This window comes from Pseudophryne corroboree, unplaced genomic scaffold, assembly GCF_028390025.1.
Source record: "Pseudophryne corroboree isolate aPseCor3 unplaced genomic scaffold, aPseCor3.hap2 scaffold_1074, whole genome shotgun sequence".
Taxonomy (NCBI): domain Eukaryota; kingdom Metazoa; phylum Chordata; class Amphibia; order Anura; family Myobatrachidae; genus Pseudophryne; species Pseudophryne corroboree.
In genome coordinates this window covers 143,452-154,244 of record NW_026967701.1, presented here as the reverse complement: position 1 = coordinate 154,244, position 10,793 = coordinate 143,452, and the positions used below count along the sequence as shown (strand labels likewise).

The 10,793-nt window shown below is 46.0% G+C and overlaps 14 non-coding genes across 14 annotated transcripts; all 14 read right to left on the bottom strand.

Moving 5' to 3' along the window:
- Positions 1 to 3,279: 3,279 nt before the first annotated feature.
- Positions 3,280 to 3,442, bottom strand: LOC134988550 (U1 spliceosomal RNA). Its single transcript, XR_010193981.1, has one exon. It is a non-coding gene; the product is annotated as a U1 spliceosomal RNA (small nuclear RNA).
- A 152-nt stretch (positions 3,443 to 3,594) lies between these two features.
- On the bottom strand, positions 3,595 to 3,758 carry LOC134988530 (U1 spliceosomal RNA). Its single transcript, XR_010193964.1, has one exon. It is a non-coding gene; the product is annotated as a U1 spliceosomal RNA (small nuclear RNA).
- A 671-nt stretch (positions 3,759 to 4,429) lies between these two features.
- Positions 4,430 to 4,592, bottom strand: LOC134988541 (U1 spliceosomal RNA). The gene has a single exon (XR_010193974.1). It is a non-coding gene; the product is annotated as a U1 spliceosomal RNA (small nuclear RNA).
- A 152-nt stretch (positions 4,593 to 4,744) lies between these two features.
- On the bottom strand, positions 4,745 to 4,908 carry LOC134988536 (U1 spliceosomal RNA). The gene has a single exon (XR_010193969.1). It is a non-coding gene; the product is annotated as a U1 spliceosomal RNA (small nuclear RNA).
- Positions 4,909 to 5,579: 671 nt separating this feature from the next.
- LOC134988544 (U1 spliceosomal RNA) lies at positions 5,580 to 5,742 on the bottom strand. Its single transcript, XR_010193977.1, has one exon. It is a non-coding gene; the product is annotated as a U1 spliceosomal RNA (small nuclear RNA).
- Positions 5,743 to 5,894: 152 nt separating this feature from the next.
- On the bottom strand, positions 5,895 to 6,058 carry LOC134988533 (U1 spliceosomal RNA). The gene has a single exon (XR_010193967.1). It is a non-coding gene; the product is annotated as a U1 spliceosomal RNA (small nuclear RNA).
- Positions 6,059 to 6,729: 671 nt separating this feature from the next.
- LOC134988543 (U1 spliceosomal RNA) lies at positions 6,730 to 6,892 on the bottom strand. Its single transcript, XR_010193976.1, has one exon. It is a non-coding gene; the product is annotated as a U1 spliceosomal RNA (small nuclear RNA).
- Positions 6,893 to 7,044: 152 nt separating this feature from the next.
- On the bottom strand, positions 7,045 to 7,208 carry LOC134988529 (U1 spliceosomal RNA). The gene has a single exon (XR_010193963.1). It is a non-coding gene; the product is annotated as a U1 spliceosomal RNA (small nuclear RNA).
- A 671-nt stretch (positions 7,209 to 7,879) lies between these two features.
- LOC134988548 (U1 spliceosomal RNA) lies at positions 7,880 to 8,042 on the bottom strand. The gene has a single exon (XR_010193980.1). It is a non-coding gene; the product is annotated as a U1 spliceosomal RNA (small nuclear RNA).
- Positions 8,043 to 8,194: 152 nt separating this feature from the next.
- Positions 8,195 to 8,358, bottom strand: LOC134988537 (U1 spliceosomal RNA). The gene has a single exon (XR_010193970.1). It is a non-coding gene; the product is annotated as a U1 spliceosomal RNA (small nuclear RNA).
- A 671-nt stretch (positions 8,359 to 9,029) lies between these two features.
- LOC134988540 (U1 spliceosomal RNA) lies at positions 9,030 to 9,192 on the bottom strand. Its single transcript, XR_010193973.1, has one exon. It is a non-coding gene; the product is annotated as a U1 spliceosomal RNA (small nuclear RNA).
- A 152-nt stretch (positions 9,193 to 9,344) lies between these two features.
- Positions 9,345 to 9,508, bottom strand: LOC134988532 (U1 spliceosomal RNA). Its single transcript, XR_010193966.1, has one exon. It is a non-coding gene; the product is annotated as a U1 spliceosomal RNA (small nuclear RNA).
- Positions 9,509 to 10,179: 671 nt separating this feature from the next.
- Positions 10,180 to 10,342, bottom strand: LOC134988542 (U1 spliceosomal RNA). Its single transcript, XR_010193975.1, has one exon. It is a non-coding gene; the product is annotated as a U1 spliceosomal RNA (small nuclear RNA).
- Positions 10,343 to 10,494: 152 nt separating this feature from the next.
- Positions 10,495 to 10,658, bottom strand: LOC134988531 (U1 spliceosomal RNA). Its single transcript, XR_010193965.1, has one exon. It is a non-coding gene; the product is annotated as a U1 spliceosomal RNA (small nuclear RNA).
- Positions 10,659 to 10,793: the final 135 nt, after the last annotated feature.

The following is a 10,793-nucleotide window of genomic DNA, read 5'->3' as shown; positions in this document are numbered from 1 at the left end:
CTGTGTGCTAATTAGATATCACATTGTTTTCACATTAAACAAACTTCCACATGAGAAAGCAGCAAGGATGCAGTGGCGTTAATGTTTCCTGGTGTCAACCTGTATTATTTCAGTAGACATTGAAATGAGGATGCATCTTGCTGCCTTTCCAATGAAGCAAGTTTAATTTAGTAATAGGTGAAAAACCATCCCTACAAAGGTGTTAATCAGAGACATGGCTTTGTGGACACTTTTCAGAGAACAAATTTGTTAGCATAAAAATAAAGCCAGAAAATGAAGAGCTGTTTAATCACTCAATTGGATTTTTCTGCCAGCATATTTTTTTTATCTGCAACCCACTGCTAAATTGTGCTTCCTAGCTGTTTTTTATAAAATCACTGAATCAAATCTAACTCTGATTACATCAGAGAAGGCCAGGTACCCTACACAATAAGAGGGGGTTTGAAATTTTGACTTGTCTACTTAAATATCACCAAAATCTGATCACAAGGTCAATTACATTCCTGGGTGAGATTGAACCACCAACCTTTTGATTAATAGCCTTACACACTAACTAATTGCGCCACAGAGACACTTTGCAAAAGTACATACTGACAAAGGCTAATAAGCATTCATCTAGAACGTTTCCTAGAAAAACTTTAAAAAGTCAATAATCTGGAGAGTTTTTGTAAGATGTTTCTTCCATCAACCAACGAAGAAACACATTGGTACTTTCCCATGATGAGTGAGTGCTTCAGGATCTCTTGCACTTACATGTGCAGCAGAGTACTGCAATGGAAGCATGCTGGGCCCATAACCCAGAGGTAGGCAGATTGAAACTATCCTTTGCTATATGCATTTTTTTTTTGTTAATTAAAGTAATCCAAAACTGGGATTGATATTTTTGCTCTTTTATTTTTACTTAAAGTACAATAACTTTTACCATTTTAATTTGTTTTAATAGTATATTGACAGTATTGTTTTCTTTCAAAAATCCACTTAATTTTCTTTACCCTATTATTAAAATGGTAATTGACAAAAACAAACTACATTGTCACCAGAAGAGCAATACAAAATGTACAAGTGATATATTAAAATCATCTTTCCAGCTTGAATTTCAATGATGCATTGGGGCAACGATTTTGTGAGAAACATCTTCACCCTTAAATAAAGATTTTCTTAATTCCTTACCTGTGTGCTAATTAGATATCACCTTGTTTTCACATTAAACAGACTTCCACATGAGAAAGCAGCAAGGATGCAGTGGCGTTAATGTTTCCTGGTGTCAACTTGTATTATTTCAGTAGACATTGAAATGAGGATGCATCTTGCTGCCTTTCCAATGAAGCAAGTTTAATTTAGTAATACGTGAAAAACCATCCCTACAAAGGTGTTAATCAGAGACTTGGCTTTGTGGACACTTTTCAGAGAACAAATTTGTTAGCATAAAAATAAAGCCAGAAATGAAGAGCTGTTTAATCACTCAATTGGATTTTTTTGCCAGCATATTTCTTTTTCTCTGCAACCCACTGCTAAATTGTGCTTCCTAGCTGTTTTTATAAAATCACTGAATCAAATCTAACTCTGATTACATCAGAGAAGGCTAGGTACCCTACACAATAAGAGGGGGTTTGAAATTTTGACTTGTCTACTTAAATATTACCAAAATCTGATCACAAGGTCAATTACGTCCCTGGGTAGGATTTAACCACCAACCTTTTGGTTAATAGCCGTACACACTAACCAATTGCGCCACAGAGACACTTTGCAAAAAGTACATACTGACAAAGGCTAATAAGCATTCATCTAGAACGTTTCCTAGAAAAACTTTAAAAAGTCAATAATCTGGAGAGTTTTTGTAAGATGTTTCTTCCATCAACCAACAAAGAAACACATTGGTACTTTCCCATGATGAGTGAGTGCTTCAGGATCTCTTGCACTTACATGTGCAGCAGAGTACTGCAATGGAAGCATGCTGGGCCCATAACCCAGAGGTAGGCAGATTGAAACTATCCTTTGCTATATGCATTTTTTTTGTTAATTAAAGTAATCCAAAACTGGGATGGATATTTTTGCTCTTTTATTTTTACTTAAAGTACAATAACTTTTACCATTTTAATTTGTTTTAATAGTATATTGACAGTATTGTTTTCTTTCAAAAATCCACTTAATTTTCTTTACCCTATTATTAAAATGGTAATTGACAAAAACAAACTACATTGTCACCAGAAGAGCAATACAAAATGTACAAGTGATATATTAAAATCATCTTTCCAGGTTGAATTTCAATGATGCATTGGGGCAACGATTTTGTGAGAAACATCTTCACCCTTAAATAAAGATTTTCTTAATTGCTTACCTGTGTGCTAATTAGATATCACCTTGTTTTCACATTAAACAGACTTCCACATGAGAAAGCAGCAAGGATGCAGTGCCGTTAATGTTTCCTGGTGTCAACCTGTATTATTTCAGTAGACATTGAAATGAGGATGCATCTTGCTGCCTTTCCAATGAAGCAAGTTTAATTTAGTAATAGGTGAAAAACCATCCTTACAAAGGTGTTAATCAGAGACTTGGCTTTGTGGACACTTTTCAGAGAACAAATTTGTTAGCATAAAAATAAAGCCAGAAAATGAAGAGCTGTTTATTCACTCAATTGGATTTTTCTGCCAGCATATTTTTTTTTTCTCTGCAACCTACTGCTAAATTGTGCTTCCTAGCTGTTTTTATAAAATCACTGAATCAAATCTAACTCTGATTACATCAGGGAAGGCCAGGTACCCACACCATAACAGGGGGTTTGAAATTTTGACTTGTCTACTTTAAGATCACCAAAATCTGATCACAAGGTAAATTACGTCCCTGGGTGGGATTGAACCACCAACCTTTTAGATAATAACCGAACACGCTAACTGATTGCGCCACAGAGACACTTTGCAAACTTACATTCTGACAAACGCTAATAAGCATTCATCTAGAACGTTTCCTAGAAAAACTTTAAAAAGTCAATAATCTGGAGAGTTTTTGTAAGATGTTTCTTCCATCAATCAACGAAGAACATTCATGCTGATTTCTTGCAGCAGCTGGGCACTGTAACAGCTCCAGAGCTGCTCTGTAAGGCAACTAAAAGGGTGTGGGCCCTGCAGCACTACCTGTAGTTCGCATTGTGCGTTGGAAGGCACAAAGTAAGCAGACGGGAGAAGTCAGGATAGTGCGCAAGGGCATAGAAGGGAGCGGCTCAAGAAAAGAGAAGTGGAAACTGACAGCAAACTAGGCTGGAGAGAGACCTGAGACAAAGAGATCTGAATTATACGAGAGCCGACCAGGGGAAACACAAATTATGCAGTCGAGTTTCCCACATTTGGGGAAATAGCTGGAGCAGCACACACAGAGTGCAATGGGTGAGCCTTGCCCTGGGAGAAGCACCTTCATGATCATAGTATCTCACCTGGCAGGTAAGTAGGAGTTGGGCAAGAGCTGAGGAGGGTCGCTGCTCGGGCACCCCCCTGTCAAGTGAAGGAGATCCAACTGAGGCAGCACAAGAGAACTCTCGAAAGAAGAACAAGGCTAGAGGAAGATCTGAGACACAGAAATCTGGCTTTTACCAGAGCTGACCAGAGGAAAGCACAAACACAGTCCCCCACTACCACAAATAATGCAGTCGAGTTTCCCACATTTGGGGAAATCACAGGGGTCAGCATACCCAGAATGCAATGAATGAACCTCACCCTGGGAGAACAATCTTCATGACCATGGTATCTCCTATGCAAAATAAGTATGATTTGGGATAGGGCTGGGGAGGGCCGCTGCTCAGGCACATCTCTGTCAAGTAAAGGAGATTCAACTGAGGCAGCACAAGGGAACTCTCATCTGGGGACAACAACTGCAGGGAGAACACATATTTTCAGATGAACATGGGAGGGCAGAAGGCTGCCTAATACTGAAGCACCCCCAAACAACAAACCAAATGCAACAACTAGTGCAAGCATTCCTGGGGGAAGGCCTGCAGCAGATGGATTTGCATATGGTGATGTCATCCAAGCAGTGGGTCAAAGTTGGCTTCAACCCTCGTCTGCATATGAAAAGAAAAAAGGGATGTGCAGGGCATGGCGGCCTTTTGCGGCGCTTGCATGACCCCTAATTCGCATTAAACACCTCCACCCTCCTTAGGTGTGGGGCTCATGTTGGCTATGCCCCAGCACCTGAAGCATTCAAGCTGATTTCTTGCAGCAGCTGGGCACTGTAACAGCTCCAGAGCTGCTCTGTAAGGCAAGTAAAAGGGTGTGGGCCCTGCAGCACTACCTGTAGTTCGCATTGTGCGTTGGAAGGCACAAAGTAAGCAGACGGGAGAAGTCAGGATAGTGCGCAAGGGCATAGAAGGGAGCGGCTCAAGAAAAGAGAAGTGGAAACAGACAGCAAACTAGGCTGGAGAGAGACCTGAGACAAAGAGATCTGAATTATACGAGAGCCGACCAGAGGAAACACAAATTATGCAGTCAAGTGTCCCACATTTGGGGAAATCGCAGGAGCAGCACACCCAGAGTGCAATGGGTGAGCCTTGCCCTGGGAGAAGCACCTTCCTGATCATAGTATCTCACCTGGCAGGTAAGTAGGAGTTGGGCTAGAGCTGGGGAGGGTCGCTGCTCGGGCACCCCCCTGTCAAGTGAAGGAGATCCAACTGAGGCAGCACAAGGGAACTCTCGAAAGAAGAACAAGGCTAGAGGAAGATCTGAGACAAAGAAATCTGACTTTTACCAGAGCTGACCAGAGGAAAGCACAAACACAGTCCCCCTCTACCACAAATAATGCAGTCGAGTTTCCCACATTTGGGGAAATCACAGGGGTCATCATACCCAGAATGCAATGAATGAACCTCACCCTGGGAGAACAATCTTCATGACCATGATATCTCCTATGCAAAATAAGTATGATTTGGGATAGGGCTGGGGAGGGCCGCTGCTCAGGCACATCTCTGTCAAGTAAAGGCGATTCAACTGAGGCAGCACAAGGGAACTCTCATCTGGGGACAACAACTGCAGGGAGAACACATATTTTCAGATGAACATGGGAGGGCAGAAGGCTGCCTAATACTGAAGCACCCCCAAACAACAAACCAAATGCAACAACTAGTGCAAGCATTCCTGGGGGAAGGCCTGCAGCAGATGGATTTGCATATGGTGATGTCATCCAAGCAGTGGGTCAAAGTTGGCTTCAACCCTCGTCTGCATATGAAAAGAAAAAAGGGATGTGCAGGGCATGGCGGCCTTTTGCGGCGCTTGCATGACCCCTAATTCGCATTAAACACCTCCACCCTCCTTAGGTGTGGGGCTCATGTTGGCTATGCCCCAGCACCTGAAGCATTCAAGCTGATTTCTTGCAGCAGCTGGGCACTGTAACAGCTCCAGAGCTGCTCTGTAAGGCAACTAAAAGGGTGTGGGCCCTGCAGCACTACCTGTAGTTCGCATTGTGCGTTGGAAGGCACAAAGTAAGCAGACAGGAGAAGTCAGGATAGTGCGCAAGGGCATAGAAGGGAGCGGCTCAAGAAAAGAGAAGTGGAAACAGACAGCAAACTAGGCTGGAGAGAGACCTGAGACAAAGAGATCTGAATTATACGAGAGCCGACCAGAGGAAACACAAATTATGCAGTCAAGTGTCCCACATTTGGGGAAATCGCAGGAGCAGCACACCCAGAGTGCAATGGGTGAGCCTTGCCCTGGGAGAAGCACCTTCCTGATCATAGTATCTCACCTGGCAGATAAGTAGGAGTTGGGCTAGAGCTGGGGAGGGTCGCTGCTCGGGCACCCCCCTGTCAAGTGAAGGAGATCCAACTGAGGCAGCACAAGGGAACTCTCGAAAGAAGAACAAGGCTAGAGGAAGATCTGAGACAAAGAAATCTGACTTTTACCAGAGTTGACCAGAAGAAAGCACAAACACAGTCCCCCACTACCACAAATAATGCAGTCGAGTTTCCCACATTTGGGGAAATCACAGGGGTCAGCATACCCAGAATGCAATGAATGAACCTCACCCTGGGAGAACAATCTTCATGACCATGGTATCTCCTATGCAAAATAAGTATGATTTGGGATAGGGCTGGGGAGGGCCGCTGCTCAGGCACATCTCTGTCAAGTAAAGGAGATTCAACTGAGGCAGCACAAGGGAACTCTCATCTGGGGACAACAACTGCAGGGAGAACACATATTTTCAGATGAACATGGGAGGGCAGAAGGCTGCCTAATACTGAAGCACCCCCAAACAACAAACCAAATGCAACAACTAGTGTAAGCATTCCTGGGGGAAGGCCTGCAGCAGATGGATTTGCATATGGTGATGTCATCCAAGCAATGGGTCAAAGTTGGCTTCAACCCTCGTCTGCATATGAAAAGAAAAAAGGGATGTGCAGGGCATGGCGTCCTTTTGTGGCGCTTGGATGACCCTTAATTCGCATTAAACATCTCCACCCTCCTTCGGTGTGGGGCTCATGTTGGCTATGCCCCAGCCCCTGAAGCATTCAAGATGATTTCTTGCAGCAGCTGGGCACTGTAACAGCTCCAGAGCTGTTCTTTAAAGCATGTAAAAGGGTGTGGGCCCTGCAGCACTACCTGTAGTATGCATTGTGCGTTGGAAGGCACAAAGTAAGCAGACGGGAGAGGTCAGGATAGTGCGCAAGGGCATAGAAGGGAGCGGCTCAAGAAAAGAGAAGTGGAAACAGACAGCAAACTAGGCTGGAGAAAGACCTGAGACAAAGAGATCTGAATTATACGAGAGCCGACCAGAGGAAACACAAATTATGCAGTCAAGTTTCCCACATTTGGGGAAATCGCAGTAGCAGCACACCCAGAGTGCAATGGGTGAGCCTTGCCCTGGGAGAAGCACCTTCCTGATCATAGTATCTCACCTGGCAGGTAAGTAGGAGTTGGGCTAGAGCTGGGGAGGGTCGCTGCTCGGGCACCCCCCTGTCAAGTGAAGGAGATCCAACTGAGGCAGCACAAGGGAACTCTCGAAAGAAGAACAAGGCTAGAGGAAGATCTGAGACAAAGAAATCTGACTTTTACCAGAGCTGAGCAGAGGAAAGCACAAACACAGTCCCCCACTACCACAAATAATGCAGTCGAGTTTCCCACATTTGGGGAAATCACAGGGGTCAGCATACCCAGAATGCAATGAATGAACCTCACCCTGGGAGAACAATCTTCATGACCATGGTATCTCCTATGCAAAATAAGTATGATTTGGGATAGGGCTGGGGAGGGCCGCTGCTCAGGCACATCTCTGTCAAGTAAAGGAGATTCAACTGAGGCAGCACAAGGGAACTCTCATCTGGGGACAACAACTGCAGGGAGAACACATATTTTCAGATGAACATGGGAGGGCAGAAGGCTGCCTAATACCGAAGCACCCCCAAACAACAAACCAAATGCAACAACTAGTGCAAGCATTCCTGGGGGAAGGCCTGCAGCAGATTGATTTGCATATGGTAATGCCATCCAAGCAGTGGGTCAAAGTTGGCTTCAACCCTCGTCTGCATATGAAAAGAGAAAAGGGGCGTGCAGGGCATGGCGGCCTTTTGCGGCGCTTGGGTGACCCTTAGTTCGCATTAAACACCTCCACCCTCCTTCGGTGTGGGGCTCATGTTGGCAATGCCCCAGCCCCTGAAGCATTCAAGCTGATTTCTTGCAGCAGCTGGGTACTGTAACAGCTCCAGAGCTGCTCTGTGAGGCAAGTAAAAGGGTGTGGGCCCTGCAGCACTACCTGTAGTTTGCATTGTGTGTTGGAAGGCACAAAGTAAGCAGACGGGAGAAGTCAGGATAGTGCGCAAGGGCATAGAAGGGAGCGGCTCAAGAAAAGAGAAGTGGAAACAGACAGCAAACTAGGCTGGAGAGAGACCTGAGACAAAGAGATCTGAATTATACGAGAGACGACCAGGGGAAACACAAATTATGCAGTCAAGTTTCCCACATTTGGGGAAATCACAGGGGCAGCACACCCAGAGTGCAATGGGTGAGCCTTGCCCTGGGAGAAGCACCTACATGATCATAGTATCTCACCTGGCAGGTAAGTAGGAGTTGGGCTAGAGCTGGGGAGGGTCGCTGCTCGGGTACCCCCCTGTCAAGTGAAGGAGATCCAACTGAGGCAGCACAAGGGAACTCTCGAAAGAGGAACAAGGCTAGAGGAAGATCTGAGACAAAGAAATCTGATTTTTACCAGAGTTGACCAGAAGAAAGCACAAACACAGTCCCCCACTACCACAAATAATGCAGTCGAGTTTCCCACATTTGGGGAAATCACAGGGGTCATCATACCCAGAATGCAATGAATGAACCTCACCCTGGGAGAACAATCTTCATGACCATGGTATCTCCTATGCAAAATAAGTATGATTTGGGATAGGGCTGGGGAGGGCCGCTGCTCAGGCACATCTCTGTCAAGTAAAGGAGATTCAACTGAGGCAGCACAAGGGAACTCTCATCTGGGGACAACAACTGCAGGGAGAACACATATTTTCAGATGAACATGGGAGGGCAGAAGGCTGCCTAATACTGAAGCACCCCCAAACAACAAACCAAATGCAACAACTAGTGCAAGCATTCCTGGGGGAAGGCCTGCAGCAGATGGATTTGCATATGGTGATGTCATCCAAGCAGTGGGTCAAAGTTGGCTTCAACCCTCGTCTGCATATGAAAAGAAAAAAGGGATGTGCAGGGCATGGCGGCCTTTTTCGGCGCTTGCATGACCCCTAATTCGCATTAAACACCTCCACCCTCCTTAGGTGTGGGGCTCATGTTGGCTATGCCCCAGCACCTGAAGCATTCAAGCGGATTTCTTGCAGCAGCTGGGCACTGTAACAGCTCCAGAGCTGCTCTGTAAGGCAACTAAAAGGGTGTGGGCCCTGCAGCACTACCTGTAGTTCGCATTGTGCGTTGGAAGGCACAAAGTAAGCAGACGGGAGAAGTCAGGATAGTGCGCAAGGGCATAGAAGGGAGCGGCTCAAGAAAAGAGAAGTGGAAACAGACAGCAAACTAGGCTGGAGAGAGACCTGAGACAAAGAGATCTGAATTATACGAGAGCCGACCAGAGGAAACACAAATTATGCAGTCAAGTGTCCCACATTTGGGGAAATCGCAGGAGCAGCACACCCAGAGTGCAATGGGTGAGCCTTGCCCTGGGAGAAGCACCTTCCTGATCATAGTATCTCACCTGGCAGGTAAGTAGGAGTTGGGCTAGAGCTGGGGAGGGTCGCTGCTCGGGCACCCCCCTGTCAAGTGAAGGAGATCCAACTGAGGCAGCACAAGGGAACTCTCGAAAGAAGAACAAGGCTAGAGGAAGATCTGAGACAAAGAAATCTGACTTTTACCAGAGTTGACCAGAAGAAAGCACAAACACAGTCCCCCACTACCACAAATAATGCAGTCGAGTTTCCCACATTTGGGGAAATCACAGGGGTCAGCATACCCAGAATGCAATGAATGAACCTCACCCTGGGAGAACAATCTTCATGACCATGGTATCTCCTATGCAAAATAAGTATGATTTGGGATAGGGCTGGGGAGGGCCGCTGCTCAGGCACAGCTCTGTCAAGTAAAGGAGATTCAACTGAGGAAGCACAAGGGAACTCTCATCTGGGGACAACAACTGCAGGGAGAACACATATTTTCAGATGAACATGGGAGGGCAGAAGGCTGCCTAATACTGAAGCACCCCCAAACAACAAACCAAATGCAACAACTAGTGTAAGCATTCCTGGGGGAAGGCCTGCAGCAGATGGATTTGCATATGGTGATGTCATCCAAGCAGTGGGTCAAAGTTGGCTTCAACCCTCGTCTGCATATGAAAACAAAAAAGGGATGTGCAGGGCATGGCGTCCTTTTGTGGCGCTTGGATGACCCTTAATTCGCATTAAACATCTCCACCCTCCTTCGGTGTGGGGCTCATGTTGGCTTTGCCCCAGCCCCTGAAGCATTCAAGATGATTTCTTGCAGCAGCTGGGCACTGTAACAGCTCCAGAGCTGTTCTGTAAAGCATGTAAAAGGGTGTGGGCCCTGCAGCACTACCTGTAGTATGCATTGTGCGTTGGAAGGCACAAAGTAAGCAGACGGGAGAGGTCAGGATAGTGCGCAAGGGCATAGAAGGGAGCGGCTCAAGAAAAGAGAAGTGGAAACAGACAGCAAACTAGGCTGGAGAAAGACCTGAGACAAAGAGATCTGAATTATACGAGAGCCGACCAGAGGAAACACAAATTATGCAGTCAAGTTTCCCACATTTGGGGAAATCACAGGAGCAGCACACCCAGAGTGCAATGGGTGAGCCTTGCCCTGGGAGAAGCACCTTCCTGATCATAGTATCTCACCTGGCAGGTAAGTAGGAGTTGGGCTAGAGCTGGGGTGGGTCGCTGCTCGGGCACCCCCCTGTCAAGTGAAGGAGATCCAACTGAGGCAGCACAAGGGAACTCTCGAAAGAAGAACAAGGCTAGAGGAAGATCTGAGACAAAGAAATCTGACTTTTACCAGAGCTGAGCAGAGGAAAGCCCAAACACAGTCCCCCACTACCACAAATAATGCAGTCGAGTTTCCCACATTTGGGGAAATCACAGGGGTCAGCATACTCAGAATGCAATGAATGAACCTCACCCTGGGAGAACAATCTTCATGACCATGGTATCTCCTATGCAAAATAAGTATGATTTGGGATAGGGCTGGGGAGGGCCGCTGCTCAGGCACATCTCTGTCAAGTAAAGGAGATTCAACTGAGGCAGCACAAGGGAACTCTCATCTGGGGACAACAACTGCAGGGAGAACACATATTTTCAGATGAAC